Below are 18239 nucleotides of genomic sequence, written 5' to 3'. Positions count from 1 at the left end.
TTGTGTAGGCTTTAAGTTTGAACTTGAACACATTTTATCTCTCATGAAAACTCTCATCAGTTAGTAGTGGTTACTTGAATTGCTCTACAGGGATGTATTGTGAAGCCAAATTCAAGCCCAGTGAGATGTCATAATCAATTACTTATGTCTGCAGTGATCATGAGAATGTCTGCAGTGATCATGAACTTCTTACCCTGAACAAGGCCTTTCAAAACAGATGGCTCTTATATAAGGTAGGGCTCAGATTAGGACTGAAAATTTGTCAGACTCCTAATGCCAAGTAATATTGGGTTTGATGATGAATAGATGGCCTGTGTGTGTATATTCTAGGGACTAACTAAATATAAATGACAGCCTAAACCCAGACTTGAAAAAAAAATGTGACTCACATTAAATCAGATGATTCTTGGCTTGGAATCAAAAAATTGAGGAGAAAGATTCAGAATGTTCCTGGCTAAGGAAAGCTGAGATTGGCTGTATAGGAGTATTTTTCTTTGCGTTTCTGGTTTATGGATTATGGTTTTACATTTTCCTCTTGGACTCTGGAATGTAACCCAAAAGGACTCTATTGGCTTAGGGTAAGCGATTGAGTGTGCTCACTGCGTTCTGATAACATAGTATGTTATCAGCATGAAGGTAACTGATTGGTAGTTCTTGGGGACATAACAATTTTTTTTGATGGTTTGTTTATTTTTCAAAGATAGGCTGGTAGTAAAAATAGGCACAGTAGCAGAATAATTCAGATTATTGGACAAAATTAGATGCAGTTTGATAGTTTATATACCAAAATCAATACTTCAGTAGGAACATCTGGTTTTGGGGCTGTTGTGGATTAGTAAAACCAAAAGATATATCCATGAGAGGAAATGATGGATGCAACACTTCTCTTAGAAACCTTAGTCAGAATCCACGATCCTAGCTGCCTGCTGGAGCAGGTAATTGACACAAGTTCTAGCATGAAGATATTGATTTGCTATAAAAGAGTGGCAAGTTTTTAAAAGGAAGGCTGGGAAACCAAGCAGGGTAATTGTGAGTGAGGTAGCAATCCAGTTTTCAGTGCACTCTGATCAATGGATTGGTGGCATTGGACCAATAAGTAATGCCATGAGGTTCCTTCTACTTTTCTTCCTGGGTTAAATGACGAGACTGGTTAAAAACTATGGAAGGAAGATGCTCTGACCAGACTTAGAATCAAGGGTTAGAATGACATAAAGACAGTAATCTTTCAGGAATTTCAAGTTCTATTCAATTTTTAAAGTTCTCTGTAAATGTAATTTTAACAATCTCTTTGCAAGTCTATACTATTGATTAAAGAAGTTAAAAAATTTTTACAGTTATATAATTGGTTGCTCTGCTGAAGATTAAATTCTTCTTACTTTACAGCTGAAAGTGTGGAGAATTCCTTTTGAGAGATAACAAACAAACAAACAAAGCAAAACTACAATTAATTGGAAGCAAGAACTAGCCCTGAGGTCTATGGTTCCATAGGGATTTAGAAGTAGGGTTTGAAAAACCATGAAAGGGATAAGTTTATCATGTTTTGAAATTTTTTTCACAGTAGCATAATATATTTTGTAACATATCACACAAGTACACAACTTGATGAATGTCCTTAACTAAACACATCTGTGGAATTAGTACTTGGAATCAGAAACATTGCTAACATCCTGAAAGGCCTTTTTTGTGTCATTTCCTGTCACAACTCCCTAACAAGGGCACCAGCTATCCTGACAGGTTTATTCTGATACTGATATAAATGGAATTCTATAGCAAGTACTTGTTTTGGTCTGTCTTCTTTCTCTTACCATTTTACTTGTGAAGTTTATTCATATTATTATGACCACTTGCAGATTATTCATTCTCATTATTATATAAGGTTCCACTGTGTGACTGTACCATGATTTATTTATCTGTTGTACTGTCGATGAACATTTAGGTAGCTTCCAGTCTGAAGCTATTATGAATAGTATGTCTATGAATATTTTGGTTCATGTCTTTGGTAAATATATGGGTAGGAATTTCTGTTGGGTGTAAACCTAGGAATAGAATTTCTGGATTATAACTCTAGAACCTAATTTTGCCAGTCTGATTGTCTCTCTAATTTCAATGCTCACTCTTCTATCTTTTCAACATGGAAGAGTAAAGTTTATGGTTTGAATCCCTCCTCTTGGCAACAAAAACATGGCAATAACAAAACAAACACTTAAAATTGAAATAGAAAGATGTATCAGTGCTTGAAAGAAGATATATATTTCTATAGACTAGAAATGGAAAAAAAAACCACAAGCATCAAGCAAGGTGGGACTCTGGGTCCTGGAATTGGGAAAAATTTATCTCCTATGGATTGACAGTATTCAAGTGTATCTCAAGTAAGATAAAGGGCTAGAGCTAGTTCATGGCATGAAACCAGGTTCTCAAAAAAGCCTGAAAGAAAGTTGTGATGATAATTGCCTAGCTAATGGCTTATATGAAGTTGAATGTTTATGGAAATAGAGACAAGATATGGCTACTTCTGTGGCAGGGGCTGAATATTCTTGAGGTTGCTATTGGTCAGGAGCTCCAAGGTGCCAACATTAGACCTATTTCTGCATGGGAGAGTGAGGTAGGAATGTCAGGTAAGGGAAACTCCCAAATTCCTAGAAAAGAATGGATGTGAAGAGAGGGAAGAAAAATGACAACAGCAACAGCAAGAACAGCAACAATGACAATGACAAAATCCCTTCTAAGGATGAACTGACAACGCAATACTCTGAAATATATGTCAGGTAGAGGAAGACTGCTCCCAACTGAACTAATGGGGAAAACATGTATGCTCACAAAATGAAAATAAAAGATCTAAAAATGGCTTTGAAGTATTTGAGTAGTAAATTCAGAAGTATGATAAAGGAGCTAATATTTATAAAAAGGAACACCTGAAAGCAAAACAGACAAAAACAAACAAAACCCAAAAACCAACCAACTAAACAAACAAACAAACAAAAAAACAAGAAAAGATGTATTTGACAATTAACTAATTCAAAATCCTGGAAGTGAAAAAATATAGTCTTTAATCTGTACACCATTGAAGAGAGAATTCAATGAATCCAAAAATGATTGTGAGGTGCCTTGAATTTAACAGAGTGTGATGCTGAGACGAAGAAATGTAAAGAAGAACCTATGGAACAGGGGAGATAGGATAACAGTTAAGGAAGATTAAGACAGATTAAGGAAGAGAAAAGAAGGGAATAAAAAATCAGTATGCAAAAAAAAAGTAATGGCTGCAAATTTTTCAACACAAAGAAGACCTATAAACTAAAGTTGAAAGTGCACAGTCATTGTGCATCAGGATAGGTAGTCTTAAAACCACACCAAAATGTTATCCCCAAACTGAAAATACCAAGGATGAGAATGAAATTTCAAGAACAAGTAGGGAGGAAAGACAAATTATTTACACAGCAACTACACTTGAAGCAGACTTCTTATCCGCAATGCTAAGAGCTAAAGGAGGAGTAAATGCTTTTTAAAAATGCTGGGGTGCCTGGGTGGCTCAGTTGGTTGAGTGCCTGACTTCAGCTCAGGTCATGATCTCACTGTGAGTTCAAGCCCTGCATTGGGCTCTGTCTAGGCTGACAACTCAGAGCCTGGAGCCTGCTGTGGAATCTGTGTCTCACTCTTTCTCTGCCCCTTCCCTGCTTGCACTTTCTCTCTCTCTCTCTCTCAAAAATAAATAAGCATTAAATTTTTTTTTTTTAAATGCTGAATGTGTGACTCAGTTAAGTGTCTGACTTTGGTTCAGGTCATGATCTTGTGGTCCATGGGCTCGAGACCTGCATGGGGCTCTGTGCTGACAGCTCAGAGCCTGGAGCCTGCTTTGGATTCTGTGTCTCCCTCTCTTTGACCCTCTCCCACTCATGCTCTGTCTCTCTTTCTCTCTCAAAAATAAATAAACATTAAAAAATTTTTTTAAAAATGTTGAATGATTTTAACACTGAAAAGTATCACTCAAGAAAGAGAGGTAAGTTAAGGTACTGCCAGTGATACAAAAGTGAGCAATCTTCCCTCCTGCAAATACTTTCATAAAGAATTATTAAAAATGTAGTTCAAAAGGAAGCATGCACAGACATTCATGAAAACTTGACTATACTTTAGATCAGATGTCATCAGTCTTTGCCAGTTATATCATCCCTGATATACTCAATGCTGCTGCTGTAGTGTAAAAAAACCATGGACAGGACATAGAGGATGGTGTGGTTGTGTTCTAATAAAACCTTTTTATTTCTTTTTTTTTTCTTTTTTTTTTTTTTAATACAAAATTACATGGTAGACCAGCTATGGCTCATAGGCTGTGGTTTGCTGACCACTACTCTAGATCAGAAAGAGAGACTCAAAACAGTAAAACCTCTCTCTGTGCCCCCATCTGGTCTGGTCCTAGTCAGTGTTAAATTAGTATATAAATGGCATAAAGTTCTCAATCTCAGTGTTTGCAATATCTCTGTGTTTAATTTTACATTGCACGCTGTTCTTGAATTCAATAATAATATTCATTATCTTGATCATCATTTTTATTTGTAATTGTTATTACCAATTTGCATAAACCTTGCCTTAACAGAAGGGCTCTCTTTTGGAGACAGCCCCATCGTGCCCTGAAATGCTGGGGTCACATGGGTCTTCATAGATTTTTTTTGCCTTTAGACAGAACAAAAGTGTCTTCTGGGCTGAGTGCCACTTGGAAGGCTTTGTACGATTACTCAGATGCCTTTTCCTTCATTACTGTTTCCATCCCTCATTTCAAAGAGCCTCATTGCAGGGAAACAACATTCTCTCTAGGCTGGATTTAGCAGAATGTGTTTGGTCATTTAATTTCTCCACACCCTCAATGCAAAAGGGTTACATTCATATTACTGGTTATTGGCAACGTTGGCAATTTTTAAAATTAATTGATTTCCTGGCACTGAAGATTTTACTTCTTTTTAAATTTTTTTTTCAACGTTTTTATTTATTTTTGGGACAGAGAGAGACAGAGCATGAACGGGGGAGGGGCAGAGAGAGAGGGAGACACAGAATCAGAAACAGGCTCCAGGCTCCGAGCCATCAGCCCAGAGCCCGATGCGGGGCTCGAACTCACGGACCGCGAGATCATGACCTGGCTGAAGCCGGACGCTTAACCGACTGCGCCACCCAGGCGCCCCCTGAAGATTTTACTTCTAAAAACAGTTTTGTCAGAAGAAATATGAAGCAAAAGCTGAACTTAAGTCCTTAAATCCCCCTCAGACTTAATTTTAGCTTGTTCATTGATACAATTTGAGATAGAAACTGGGGACCCAGGCATGCAATGCACGCCTGCTAATGTTTGCAAAAAAGATACAATATGGAAAATTTTTATTCAGTCTATTTCTAGGAATATAACTTTTTTCCTGATAATGTATTTAGAAATACTCTTTTCTGGGGCACGTGGGTGGCTCTTTACTGGGGTTTAACCTGGTCAGTTAAGCATCGACTCTTGGTTTTGGCTCAGGTCATAATCTCACTTTCATGAGTTCAAGCCCTACATCAGGCTCTGCACTGATAGCGTGTAGCCTGCTGGGATTCTCTCTCTCCCCCTCTCTCTCTGCCCCTCCCTCACACGTTGCACACAGACTCTCTCTCTCTCTCTCTCTCTCAGTATAAATAAATAAACTTAAAAAAAAATACTCTTACTGAGAAATGCATGTTTCTTTTAATTGTTCTGCTGACTTTTTTTCCCCTGATAACATTATGTAATTATTTTAAGCAATAGATTTAAGAATATCAGAGTTGGAAGAGACTCCAGATATTTGTCATGCAATGTGTTATTTGACATAAAACTCTTCTACAATGTGCTTACTAAGTAGCCACTTAGCTTTTGCTTGATTACGTCCTGTAATGGAGAACTCACTATGTCCCCATGATTGCCCATCCTATTCTTAGTCAAGTCCTAATGATTATTTTTTTCTTATTGTAAGTGTAATGTTAAATGTTGAATTTGTGTATTAGAGATTTTACATGGAGGGTTGAAAGATAAAATTTGTATAATAGGAGTCATAGCTAGTGGGATTTTGAATAGTTATGACTATGCAACTCTTGGTCATTAGTTTAGTTAAGGTTTATTGGCTTATTAATGTCCTTTGTCATTCCAAAAATGATTCAAGAAGCTTCAGAGAAAAAACATGACAGGCAAGGTGAAAATTAAAGTAAGTGAAGAAAAATAAAAATAAAAAAGCAAAAAAAAAAAAAAGGTAGGTAAACAGTTTCAAAAGAAAAGGAAGGGAACATTTTTAAAAAAGGGAAATAGTATCAGCTAGAATTAAGTTTTCCATGAAATTTGTGATATTAGATACTTCATACTACTAATCCAAGTAGCCGAAGCAAAGAGAAGTACAAGATCATTTATGGTTAGGGAAGAGCTATTGTTGTCCTTGGTAAGCAAACCATGGGTCTTCCTAATGGATATATACTGTGATGTGCTCCAAAAAAAGTCCTCAACTGTGTCTTCCCAATGGATATTAGAGAAAGCTTGCTGCTAACACACCACAGCAATCAAAGTGTAGGTTTGCTAAAGTATCTCATTCAATTGTCCTATCAGGGACAAGTATGTCTGCTGCCTGGTAGTTTGGTTTGACTCAGGGATAATTTTGGAATATCAATATGGAGAGATAAACTGAACATCCTTCAGTTAACCACTCCACAGAAATTCTATAATTGAACTTGATATGAATAGTATAGCAGAAATTCCAGTGTTAATTTCTTTGAAAAGATTAAAAAGTATAGCATTTTGAAATGGTTTATTAAATAATATTCAAATGCTTTGACAATCAACTGGGCAACAGGGAGAGTTGATGTATTTTACAATAAAAAGAAACCAAATGAAGACAAGTCCCTCTGTAGATGACTCTCCTTGAGTGAGTTTGTTATTATACATTTTGGGTGGGTATGTATAATACACTATTTTACCATGCAGTCTAGAAATGCTCTCTGGAAAATAACGAATAACTCTAGACTAGTGGTTCTCAAACTTTAGTATACTAAAGAATCACTTGAGAACCTTGTCAAATATGCAGTTCTCCCCATTTTCAAGGATGATTTAGTAGATTTGTTTGGAACATAGGAATCTGAATTTTGCAAGTGATCTGTGGATGCATTTTGTGAAAAATTGCATTGAATATGGTAAATTTCTACTCCAAGGCTGAGATTATTTTACCGTTGACCAAAATTATCAGTAGGTTATTATCAATGCATTTTGTTTCATTTAAATTTTTCCTCTTGGATGGGGAAGGTTATGTCTCTGTTTTCTAGGATTTTTATAAAATTGCCTTTATTCATTTAAAACTCAATATTCAGAGGAAGATAGAGGAGATATCCTGGGGTAACATAAAAATCTCTCCTAGTTAAGAATTTTCAATGAACCTCCTATCTTACGCCACCAAATTGCCAGCGAACAACTTTGTTTTTACACTGTATTAATATAGTTCATTGACTTTTAGTATTATTATTCTTGGAAACTTCTTTTTATTGTTCACAAGATGCCTGAGGGAGATCATGTTATTTATAGTTGTGTGGTTATAAACAGATTGAGAAATACAACCTGTGTTCCTAAGTATCTGAAAAAAAAAAAAAAATGGGGCATCACAGGATAAAGAAGGCTGTTTTGCTTCTGGCAATCCACTTATCTTCCTGTATACCCTGGTGACAAATGGATCATCTGGCTACCTGCTTGAGTGGCTCAGGTGAAGAATCTGCATATTTGAGCTCTTCTACAATCTGCTTTTTGAAAAGCAGAGCCACTAAAAACAATGTCATGCTTAAATTCACACCAGGAGCAATGACTGAATCAACTCTTACCTATCTGTCTTAAACCCTGGATTAATTTACCTAATCAGTCTCAACATTTCATTTTCAGAGTCAAATAGTGAAAAATGTAAAGCTCTTTGATGAAAATAGCAAAACAGGCACTGGGTTAGGTTTTGGGGAAAGAGGGATTGAAGAGGAAAGATGATATCCCCAAGGAGTTGGTATCTAACAACCCTACCTTGTCACTGGGCTCTCCACTATTTTATCTCATCCTCTATCCCTGCCAGGTAACATCTTATCGTGAAACAGGTCACTTTACCAAGTTATTTTCTATTATCTTAAAAATATTATGTTTTGACAAAAAAGTGTTACTGTGTTTCTAATGTCATAAAGTAGAAGTGGCAAATGAAATTGGGTTTTTTAAGGAAAATTTTAGGCTGGTGAAAAAAGAAACATAGAGTAGGTAATGAAGTGGTTATGATTTTCTTTTCAACTAGGGAAAGCATAATCACAGGGTTTTGTGCTGCTTATGCTGATGTTGTATACTTTCTTTCAAGGTGAGTGAGATGTTGGTAGTTATGTCCAGGTAAGCACTTGTGAGAATATTGAATGAGAGGATTTCTTTCATTAGTAAATAGGCAGTCTTTCCTGCTTGAAAGAGTGTCCTCAAATAAAATCCCTTAAAATGGCTTTAGATGCAGAGTTGGTTGTAGTTTCTGTAGAAAAGCCAAGTCTAAGAAACACTGAGCAATCAAGAAGATATTTGAAGAGTTAAAAAGGGTGGTTCTATTCTAGTTGGGTGGCAGAAAATAAAGTTAGGTGAAGTAGTAACTAATACATGATTTTAACAGGTAGAGTTATGGAGAAAATTAGATATGCATCTTTGGAGTATTTAAATCTTATCCTAATTTATATATTATCTATGTTAGTATTTTCAGTAAATTTTTTGGTTGCTTTTAAAATTTTTTTTTATTATTACTTTTTTAATCTTTATTTATTTTTGGAGAGAGAGTGTGAGCAGGGGAGGAGCAGAGAGAGAGGGAGACACAGAATCTGAAGCAGGCTTTAGGCCCTGATCTGTCAGCACAGAGCCTGATGCGGGGCTCAGACCCAAGAACTGTGAGCTGAAGTCGGACGCTCAATCGACTGAGCCACCCAGGCACCCTTGGTTATTTGTTTTATTAAATTGTCTTACTAAAAAGCAAAGCAACTAAACTGGGGTGCCTGGGTGGCTCAGTCAGTTAAGCATCCAATTTCAGCTCAGGTCATGATCTCAAGGTTGGTGGGCATCTGGCTCTGTGCTGACAACTCAGAGCCTGGAGCCTTCTTCGGGTTCTGTGTCTCTCTCTCTCAAAGTAAATACACATTAAAAGAAAAAAAGCCAACCAAATTAAAACCATGAGTTTAGAAACATGTCATACATATATTTGGCTGCATTAATTGTATCTATGAGTTGTGTGGCTATCAGAACAAAAGAGTTTAGGAATAGACCACTGATTTAGCTATCTGAGGGATGCAGGAGGAAAGAGCTTTAAGCAGATGGATTGGAAGATTAAATTAGTTTATGGCAAACATGGCATCTTCAGCTGACATTCTTCATGGAGGCGTGCAAATCATGACCCTTCCAGATTAGTTTCTCTGCTCACTTGCTATTTTGGAGAGGATGTTTCTTCTCCACATAGGCTTTGTCTTTACCCAACATTCATTTCGAACTTTTCCTCAAAACCTCTGCCCTGCAGGGAGATTTCACTGGGTCACTCTTCCTGATCCTCCTTTTAACTCTTCTGTAACTACATCCATTTTTCAATGGCTTTTTGGTGTCTCTGGTTTTACGCAGAAAATGCATCCCAAGGACAGACCAATGTAGTTGCTCCATTTGCAGTGTAGTGGCTCTTCTCGGAGTGGAGAAGAAATTTAAGACCAGTGCCTAACTGGGGATCAGGATGCCTGGTTTCTATTCCACATTATGCCCCTAGTTAGCCACGGAAGTTGGGCTAGCCAGGCATCTCTCCAGCACGTAATTGGTGTTGAAAGATGAACTGAAACATTAAAATAGTTTTTAAAGAAATTTAAACATAGACTTGAATGGGGCAGCGCCACACAGTGAGCGATTAGGAGAAGGTGGATAGGAGGCAAGGAAAAGACCCCTAAAGGAAGCAAGGAAACAAAGAAACTCCTCCCCTGGCTACCACCAAAAGCCTACTTGTCTGTTTGCAATTGGTTGTTCCTTAGCGTGCTGTTTATGGTAGGCTGTTTGTGATTGGTTGTTGTGTGGGCTGTTTGTGATTGGTTGTTGCCTTAGCTTTTTGTGTCTGTACACACCCCTGGCGTCTTGGCCTGCCGCTTTAATGGATTTCTTGTTTAATTTGACAGCGTTAGCACCAGGTCTCTGCAGGTGGAAGTAACGGGACAGATGAAGAAAAGGGTAAGAATATGTTTTGTAAACGGTAAAGTGCACTGTAAGTGCCAGGACTCATCCTTTTCAGTCTCCCCAATCTGCAGCTCAAGCCTCCTGTGCGTGGGGCCTGTGCCCCAGGAGCCACTAAGGCCTCGTTCTCAGAAAGCCTCGCGCTTAGGTGAATGTCCTACTGTTGCCATCTTGAAATGCTGAACAGTTTTGTCTTCTGCCTGTGTTTTATTAAGTGAAGGCCAGTGGGAAAATGGAGCACAGGAGGACAGGAACGAAATAATACGCGTGTCCGCAGCTTCTTGCCGCCTAATTACCTACAGCACAGATTCCCCTTGATACTTGGGGCTGATTAAGACTAGGCTGAGTGAGTGGTGGGCCCGGTCGGGTAGAAACAACTTGTTTCTAACACAGAAAGAATACAGTGATGGCCTTCTAAAAAAACATAAACAGCTAAGGAATTCTAGCATACTTTTCTTACCTGTGTTACTTCTTTGCATTAGCCAGCCATGTGCACTGAAAATAATAAAAAGAAAGGAAAAATAGGACTTCCGTTTTTCCCCCTCCCTTTCGGTACTTCCTTACACATCAGTCAGCCAAAGGTAAACAGTGTAGAATGTATGCACGTTAGACATGTGAAATAAAAGGGGTGGTGATGGTTGTACAACAGTGTTAATGTACCAAGACCACTGAACTATACATTTAACAGCTAAGGTGGTAAATTTTCTGTTATGCTTATTTTACCACAATTAAAAGTATTAAAAATTAAAGAAGTAAAACCAGTTGAGTTAGTGTTGTGGAATGTTTCTGCTGTTCTGGTGAGAATGAAACACATCTACATACACAAGCTAAGGTGTATGAATTACATTATTTTGTGGTGCCACATAGGAGTTAAATCCTCTCATGTTTTCCTTTACTGTGACATTGCAAAATATAAAGTGAATGGTAAAATTAATTCAATTTAAAGTTGTAATTTAAAAAATTTAGAATTATGGTAAATAGCAAATAATAAATCCATGAAAAGTTGAGAGACTGCAGACAAAAGGAAATATATAAAAAACATATTTTAGTACTTTTAGAGGAACTGTTTTTTCCTACTTACTACGCAAGGGGCCCCACATTTTCATTTTGCACTGGGCCTTGCAAATCATGTAACTAATCCTATTCACCTGTGTTATGTTTACTTTGGTGAGGAATGTTTTGGGAAATGTTAAGATTGATTGCACGTAACCCCACATACATAGTTTTGTGAGCACAAAGTGCCTAGTGGAATGCTCGAAATAGAGATGTACACTTTTAATTTGAGCCTTTACCGCATGTCATGTTGTTAACAAGCTTATTCTGTGAGTTCTCTTGTATTGCTTTTTTCTTTGATTCATTTCTTGATACACGTGCTATTTGAGAGATGTATTCAACATCTCAGCCTGGCATTAATCAGTGACAGCATTTAACAATGAAAAGTTAATGAAGCAGAAAGGATTTTAATTGTTGCTAACCGTGTTTTCACTTTTTCTAATTGCTTTGTGGGTTTTCCATACATCTTCTTTAGGTTTAAAGAATTCTCTAAAAGACAGGAATAAAGAAAGAAAGAAACAGTTTTAAATTCTTGCATGCCTTTTCAAGTCGTTCTTACCAATTCTATAGCAATAGAAAGAAAAAAGGAATGTTTCCTGCAGTTTTGAAGACCCCTCAGTGCTAAGTTAGACATTGAAGGTTGGTCGGCCTTTCAGTCACTCTTTACATCTGTACTTCCTTTTTATAACTTTTTCTATAGAATTTATGTCTTTAAATCCTCCCTATGCTAATATTTTCAGATTATTGATTACTGATAAAAGAAAGGAACACTTAATAAGTTTCTTCCTTCACTGTATTTCAATTTTTCCATTTTATCCCCTCCTCCTTTCCTGCACCTGTATTACTGACTCAAGTGCCTCTTATCTTCAAAGCATATTTGAGACCTGTGTCACAGCTGCAGGGAACCAGGCAGATATTGAACCTTAGAATCTTGCTTTTTTTTTTCTTTTTTTAAGTGAAAGGGTCAGGAATATCCACTCCGTTGCCCACTTGGTAGGTCACTCTAAACTTAAGTTCTTATTTTTATTTTCAAGGGATATAAAATATGCTGCCTTTGATATTAAGAAAGGTCCTGTTGTTCTTCTGTCAATAGAGTTTGCACTTTGAATTGTATTTTGACTTGAAGCAAGGATCCATCTATGTTGCCTTTCATGATCTGCTCTGGGACCAACAGCCAGCCTGAAAGGTACACTTAACTGGGGTGGTGGGTGCAGTTCAGTCAGTGGCTGAGAAACAGATTATCCACAAACCAGGTTTATTAGAACCTGATTCCTTTTACACTAAAATGCTCTACTTTGATACCGCCAAACCTAATGGACACTTCCCTGTGCTTGGTTAGCCCTACTTTGTAGCATTTGAACACTGATACCTGCTTTTTCTTCTTTTGGTTTCTAGGTCATCACTTTCTCTTTTTAATTCTTTCTGGTTGTATGTCTTTTTTCAGTTGCTGCTTTCCTCTACCAGTTCCTCTTAAGTGAGAGGGTTCTGCAATGCTTGATTCTCAGCCCTGTTTTCCTTTTACTGTATAGTATTTTCACTTGATCTCATTTAAAACCAGAGCTTCAGCTGCTTGGTGTGCCCTGTTGACCTGTCTCCTGCCTAGATCTCTTTCTTGAGTTGTTTTCTTTATTTTCATTGTATTAATTAGGAAAGTATCAGTGGTAATGAAAAGAAAGTCTGATAAACAGCTGAAGAAAATAGGACATACTTCTTGTCACATACTGAATAATAAGTCCAGAGATAGTCCATGGCTTTTGCAGAAGTCCTTCTAATCATTAGTGATCCAAGTTCTGTCTTTTTGCTCCAGAACTGCTAGTGTATTGGCTTTTGTCCTACTGCTTGTTGCTTCCTGGTCATGCAAAGGCTGCTTTGTCTCCTGGCATCACATCCGTGTTCCAGAAAGGGAACGTGGAGGAAGTGATAAACAGTTGAATCTGTATTTTCTTTATTAGAAGGCAAAATATTCACTAAAAATCCCACCAAGCGTTTGTTCAGATATATTTCTGATGAAATGTCACTATCTATAACCTTACGGTGGATCATAAAATTAATTTTTAAGCTTTTTTCTTCTATGATCAAGATAGGAAAGGAGAATGTAGTTTTGAATAGTTTATCTGCAGTTTGGGGTAACCAGTCCAGATTTTGGGTAACTTTCCAGTTTTGGCCTGTTTTCAAACTTGATATCTCTCACTGGCTATTCCACAGATACCTTAAACTCAGCCTGTAGATTTTTTGGGAAGGGAGTAAAATGTGGAACAGGGAATGGCAAATGATAGGTTCCATGTTTTTGTGGTTTTAGTCCGGGGATGAAGTTCATGTCTCGGTGTAGGGCAGCTGAAATTGCCATAGAAAACCTGCTGGCTTTATGACCAGAGGAATAGAGGAGCCTGTGGTAGCTACAGTTTAAGGGAAGAAGAGAGAGCCAGAAAATGGAAGCCCTAGGTATGTGCAGAAACTCATACTTAACAAAATTATAAAAAATAATGGTACATACGATTTTATACATTGGGTGATACAAAGTGTTGCTAGAAGGGTTCAGAGAAATTCAAGGGAGTCCAGGGGTGATTATAAGAGATTCAGGTAGACTTTCATAGAAATTGCAGCACTTTAACTGGATTCTGAAAGATTCATTTTATTTTCCCACGGAAGGATGGCAAAGATGCATGTCCAGTGAGCTATCAGAATCAATAAAACTTTTGGTGCCTGCAGCTTAAATCAGAGGGAAAATGGTATTGGGATTACTGTAGACATTCCTGTAGGGAAAATATGAGTCACAAGGGCATTAGGGAAGCTCTTTAGAAATAACAAATGCATGATGCCTATACCTGGACTTCCAGACAGAGAATGCTAGAAGCATCTGATTAACCCTCTCCTCTTTAGTTACTGACAAAGTAAGTGCTTTATAGCATTAACAGGTCGTGCAAGGTGGAAGAAAGCAAGATAAGGCCAAAGGAGAGAGAGAAACACCAAACACTGCATTTCTTTGTCAAAAACTCTATGTACCTATAGTAATGTGTGAACTCCACCTAAAGGTTGGGCTGACCTAGACCACACATGTAAGGATAGACTCAACAATGCTAAAAATGAAAGGACTTAACTGAGATTTGAATTTCCATCTACTGCAGGTGAAATGGAGTTGGAATTTGTATCTAACCAAATTAATTTCCCGTATTTTCTGCTAAGTCAAAAACACGAACATTCTTCAGAACGATATTACAAAATCTAGAGACTCCAAAACACAATTTTGTGATGCTCAGAGCAAAATCCATTTTTGCTTAAAATATGAAGAACTAGGAAAATGTGATCATTTCAGGGGGAAAAACAATCAGTTGAGGTGAACTGCTGGGTGATCCATATCTTTATTTCTTAGACAAGACCTTTAAGTAGCTATTATAAGTATGGCCAATTAAGTAATGAAATAAAAGGTAGGTTATCTCAGAAGATAAATGGAAAATTTAAAAAAACACAAAAGGAATTATAGGGAAAATAAAATATCTGAAAGTTTAAGAAATTAGTGCATGGATTTAATAGCACAATAAATATGATAGAGTCAGTGAATTTGAGAAAAATAAACCCTAAAGATGAGAGATCAAATACATTAAAAAATGGAAGAGTTTCAGAGAATTGTTGAATAATTTCAACAAATTTAAAATATAGCTAATCAGATTATAGAATGAAAGGAGAAAGAGAAAGGATCAGAAAAAAAATATTTGACAAAGTAATTGCTAAAACTTCCCAAACTTCTTGAATGAACATGACATCCCTATGGGCAAAATAGGTAGGCAGCTAACAAGGGTACTGTTAAATAGTCTTTTTTAATACTGATGAATAATTTAAACATAGCGAGAATACATGAGCTGAGGATGGTTTCCCTAATAAAAAGCCATGATCCTTTTCCCAGGTGCCTGAGACAGTTTTCAGATCCAGAAACCACTGACTAATGAGGTGGCAGTCCACAGAAGGAAGGACCCTGTAAAACCACTGGCAAATATATATTGTAATAATGCTTCCCAGGAAGGACCTATAGCTATTTTCTTGGGTAAATGTATACTGGGGGGAAAAGGAATACCCAGACATTTTGAGGACTATCAGACACAGTTGAAGTTGACACAGATATCTGAAAACTGGAGGGGCATCATTGACCACTGTTAGAGTGGAAACTTCTGGAGACAGTGTAGTAAATGGGAGTCTTGGCCCAATCTGGTTTATAGTAGGTCTACTGGGTCCATTTACCCAACCAATAATCATTCCCCTGGTCTCTGAATATATAAATGGTACTAACATAATTGGCCGTTAGAGTAACTCTAACTGCTACTTAGAGTCCTTGACCAGTAAGGAAGTAAAAGTAGTAGTGACAAAGGCTTCCCTCCCTTCAAGGTGCTGAGAAATAAAACAGTATCTCATCCTGCTTATATGTGTGTGGAAGAGGGATTAGCAAAAATTGGTGCCATCTTTAAGAATCTCAAGAATGCAGAGGTGGTATTACCTATTGTATTTCCATTTAATTTATCAGTCTGGCTCTTGCAGAAACCAAAAGGATATTAAAGAATGACCATAGTCTCAACTGTAAGTTTAACCAAGTTGTAGCCCTGATCACACATGCTGCATTAGACGTGGCATCTATTACTTGAGCCAATTAATATGGGTAAAGGTTAACGTTATGCATTCTTTTCTATCCCAGTCAGTAAAAAGGATAAACAGTTAACATGCACATGGAACAGATAAAAATATACACTTAGAATTTTGTCCTAGAGTTATATTAACTCTTTCATGTCTAAGATTTCTTGGATAGGGCACAAAAACATGAACCATAAAAAAGAGGATGAATTGGATATTATTAAAATTAAAAAGTTTTGTTTTTTGAAAGACACCATGAGGAAAATGAAATTCAAGATGAAGAATGGGAGAAGATATTCACAAGATATTTGACAGAGAATTTAAGTCCAGAATATTTTTAGGACTTTTGTAATTCAGTAACAAAATAATCACTTCCTCTGCACAACACAGATAATTGGTTAAAATATTTGAGCCAGCACCTCACTGATAAATATATATAAATGGACAAAAAAGCACATGAAGGGATGCATGGCATCATTAGTTATCAGAGAAATGCCGATTAAAACTATAGTGAGATACCACTTACACACCTATTAGAAAATTGATAATACCAACTATTGGTGATAATGTAGAGCAACGGGAATTCTCATACATGTCTGGTATGGATGTAAAATCATAGGGCCACTTTGGAAAACTTGGTTTCTTAAGAGCTTAAACATATACCTACCACATAAGCCAGATATTCCACTCCCAGGTATTTTTATAGCAACTTTATTTACATTAGCATGAAATGGAAACAACCACTTGGTCCTCACCTACAAATCCAGCTCATCTGTAGCAATAAGGAGGAGTAGATGGATGGTTGCCTTGGGCTGGGTTTGGAAGGAGGGATGAATTACAAAAGGATTCAAAGAAATTTGGATGATAGAAATGTTGTGATTGTAATTATAGTGGTTTTTATGCAGCTTTACGTGTCTATCATAACTCATTGAATTATATACTTCAAGTGAGTATACTTTATTATACACAAATTATACCTCAAAATTGATTTTAAAAAATCTACAGTGATTTCCAGTACCTTTTAGGGGAAAGGCCAGTTTTGCTGGTTAGCCGAAAAATTCTTTTCAATTCAGCCCCACGGCTAATTGCTCTGGTCCCAACTGCTGGCAGTTCTCCATATAAAGCACCATTACTTATACTTTCCAAGTGCATCATGCTCCTGCTGTTCAGCACTCCTCTCCTTTCTCTACCACTGTAACTTTTATTGATTCTTTAAGAATTGTCTCATGCATAGTCTTCTCTAGGAAATGTTCACTGGTTCTCTAGCATGAGTTGATGACTGTCTTGGTTGTTTCATTCCCCAGTGCCCCCAGCACCCACCTGTCACATGACGGGCTGTGTAGGTACTGTTGCCTTCCTTAATCTCCTCACTGGATTTTATATTTTGTAAGGACAGAGACTACACTATAGTCATTTTTTCTATCTTCACTGTCTGGCACAGAGTAGTTATTTAGGTGTTTAATAACTACTTGCTGAATAAAGTATTAATATGTAAAGATCAGTTTCAGCATTTTACATTGTTATTATTTGCACTTTTGAGGCAATAGGACAATATAAGAAACTTCTGGAGGGAGAGGCTCATGTCTGAATGTTGTAGAAAGTAACAGGATTACTTTATGAACTCTGCCTCGTTCTTCCATACACTTTGTTTTTGTACTACAGAACTACTCTGTTGGTAAAACATGAAATAGATAGAACTTGATTATAGTCCCCTACTTAGAGGTACTGTTCTTTTTCACAGCGAACGTTCAGTGTCAAGTGGCTTCCAGTTCTGCAGAGCACCCTTTCATCATGCTGAAATGCGACTGGCCTCCTGTGTCTTCTGTCCCCAGGCATTGCTCTTATTTCACCTGGTTCTTGTCTGTCCCATTTTGTGCAGTCATTTCTAGGCTCCTTTGAAATTTCATGCCCCCCCCCTTTTTTTAAATCAAGATTGCCTAATAAAAAACAATGGTAAGATTTCAAGCCTGATACACAGAGTGGTCCCTGATTAGGCTGAGAATTACCGTGTTTGGAATCTATTGTTGATATCATGTTTTTGGAGCTTGAGGGTTGCATGAAATTGTGTAGCATGTACATCTTTGGGATAGCCAAGGCCTTTTGGTTTTTGGACATGACAAACTCTAGGCTTCCAGGTTCTAGCCTAGAAGACAAAATGACTACAGAAGGAAAAGGTGCTAGGATTATATATGTCTTGTGCCTTTTTTTTTTCAATAAAGGGAACTGATTTTTTTTTTTAATGTTTATTTTTGAGAGAGAGCGAGAGCATGTGAGCTGGGGAGAGGCAGAGAGAGGGAGATAGAGAATCCAAAGCCGGGTCCACATTGTCAGTGCAGAGCCCCACACAGGGCTCAAA

At 37.3% G+C, this 18239-nt stretch overlaps 1 long non-coding RNA gene across 1 annotated transcript; it reads left to right on the top strand.

Moving 5' to 3' along the window:
• The first annotated feature begins 10114 nt into the window (after nt 1–10114).
• LOC121028087 (uncharacterized) lies at nt 10115–17854 on the top strand. The gene is made up of 2 exons (XR_005789062.1): nt 10115–10210; nt 17625–17854. It is a non-coding gene; the product is annotated as an uncharacterized LOC121028087 (long non-coding RNA).
• The last annotated feature ends 385 nt before the right edge of the window (nt 17855–18239 follow it).

This window comes from Herpailurus yagouaroundi, unplaced genomic scaffold (genome assembly GCF_014898765.1).
Source record: "Herpailurus yagouaroundi ecotype Mexico unplaced genomic scaffold, PumYag 100, whole genome shotgun sequence".
NCBI lineage: Eukaryota > Metazoa > Chordata > Mammalia > Carnivora > Felidae > Herpailurus > Herpailurus yagouaroundi.
Note: the sequence above shows the minus strand (reverse complement) of the source record. Positions and strands in the feature narration are given on the sequence as shown.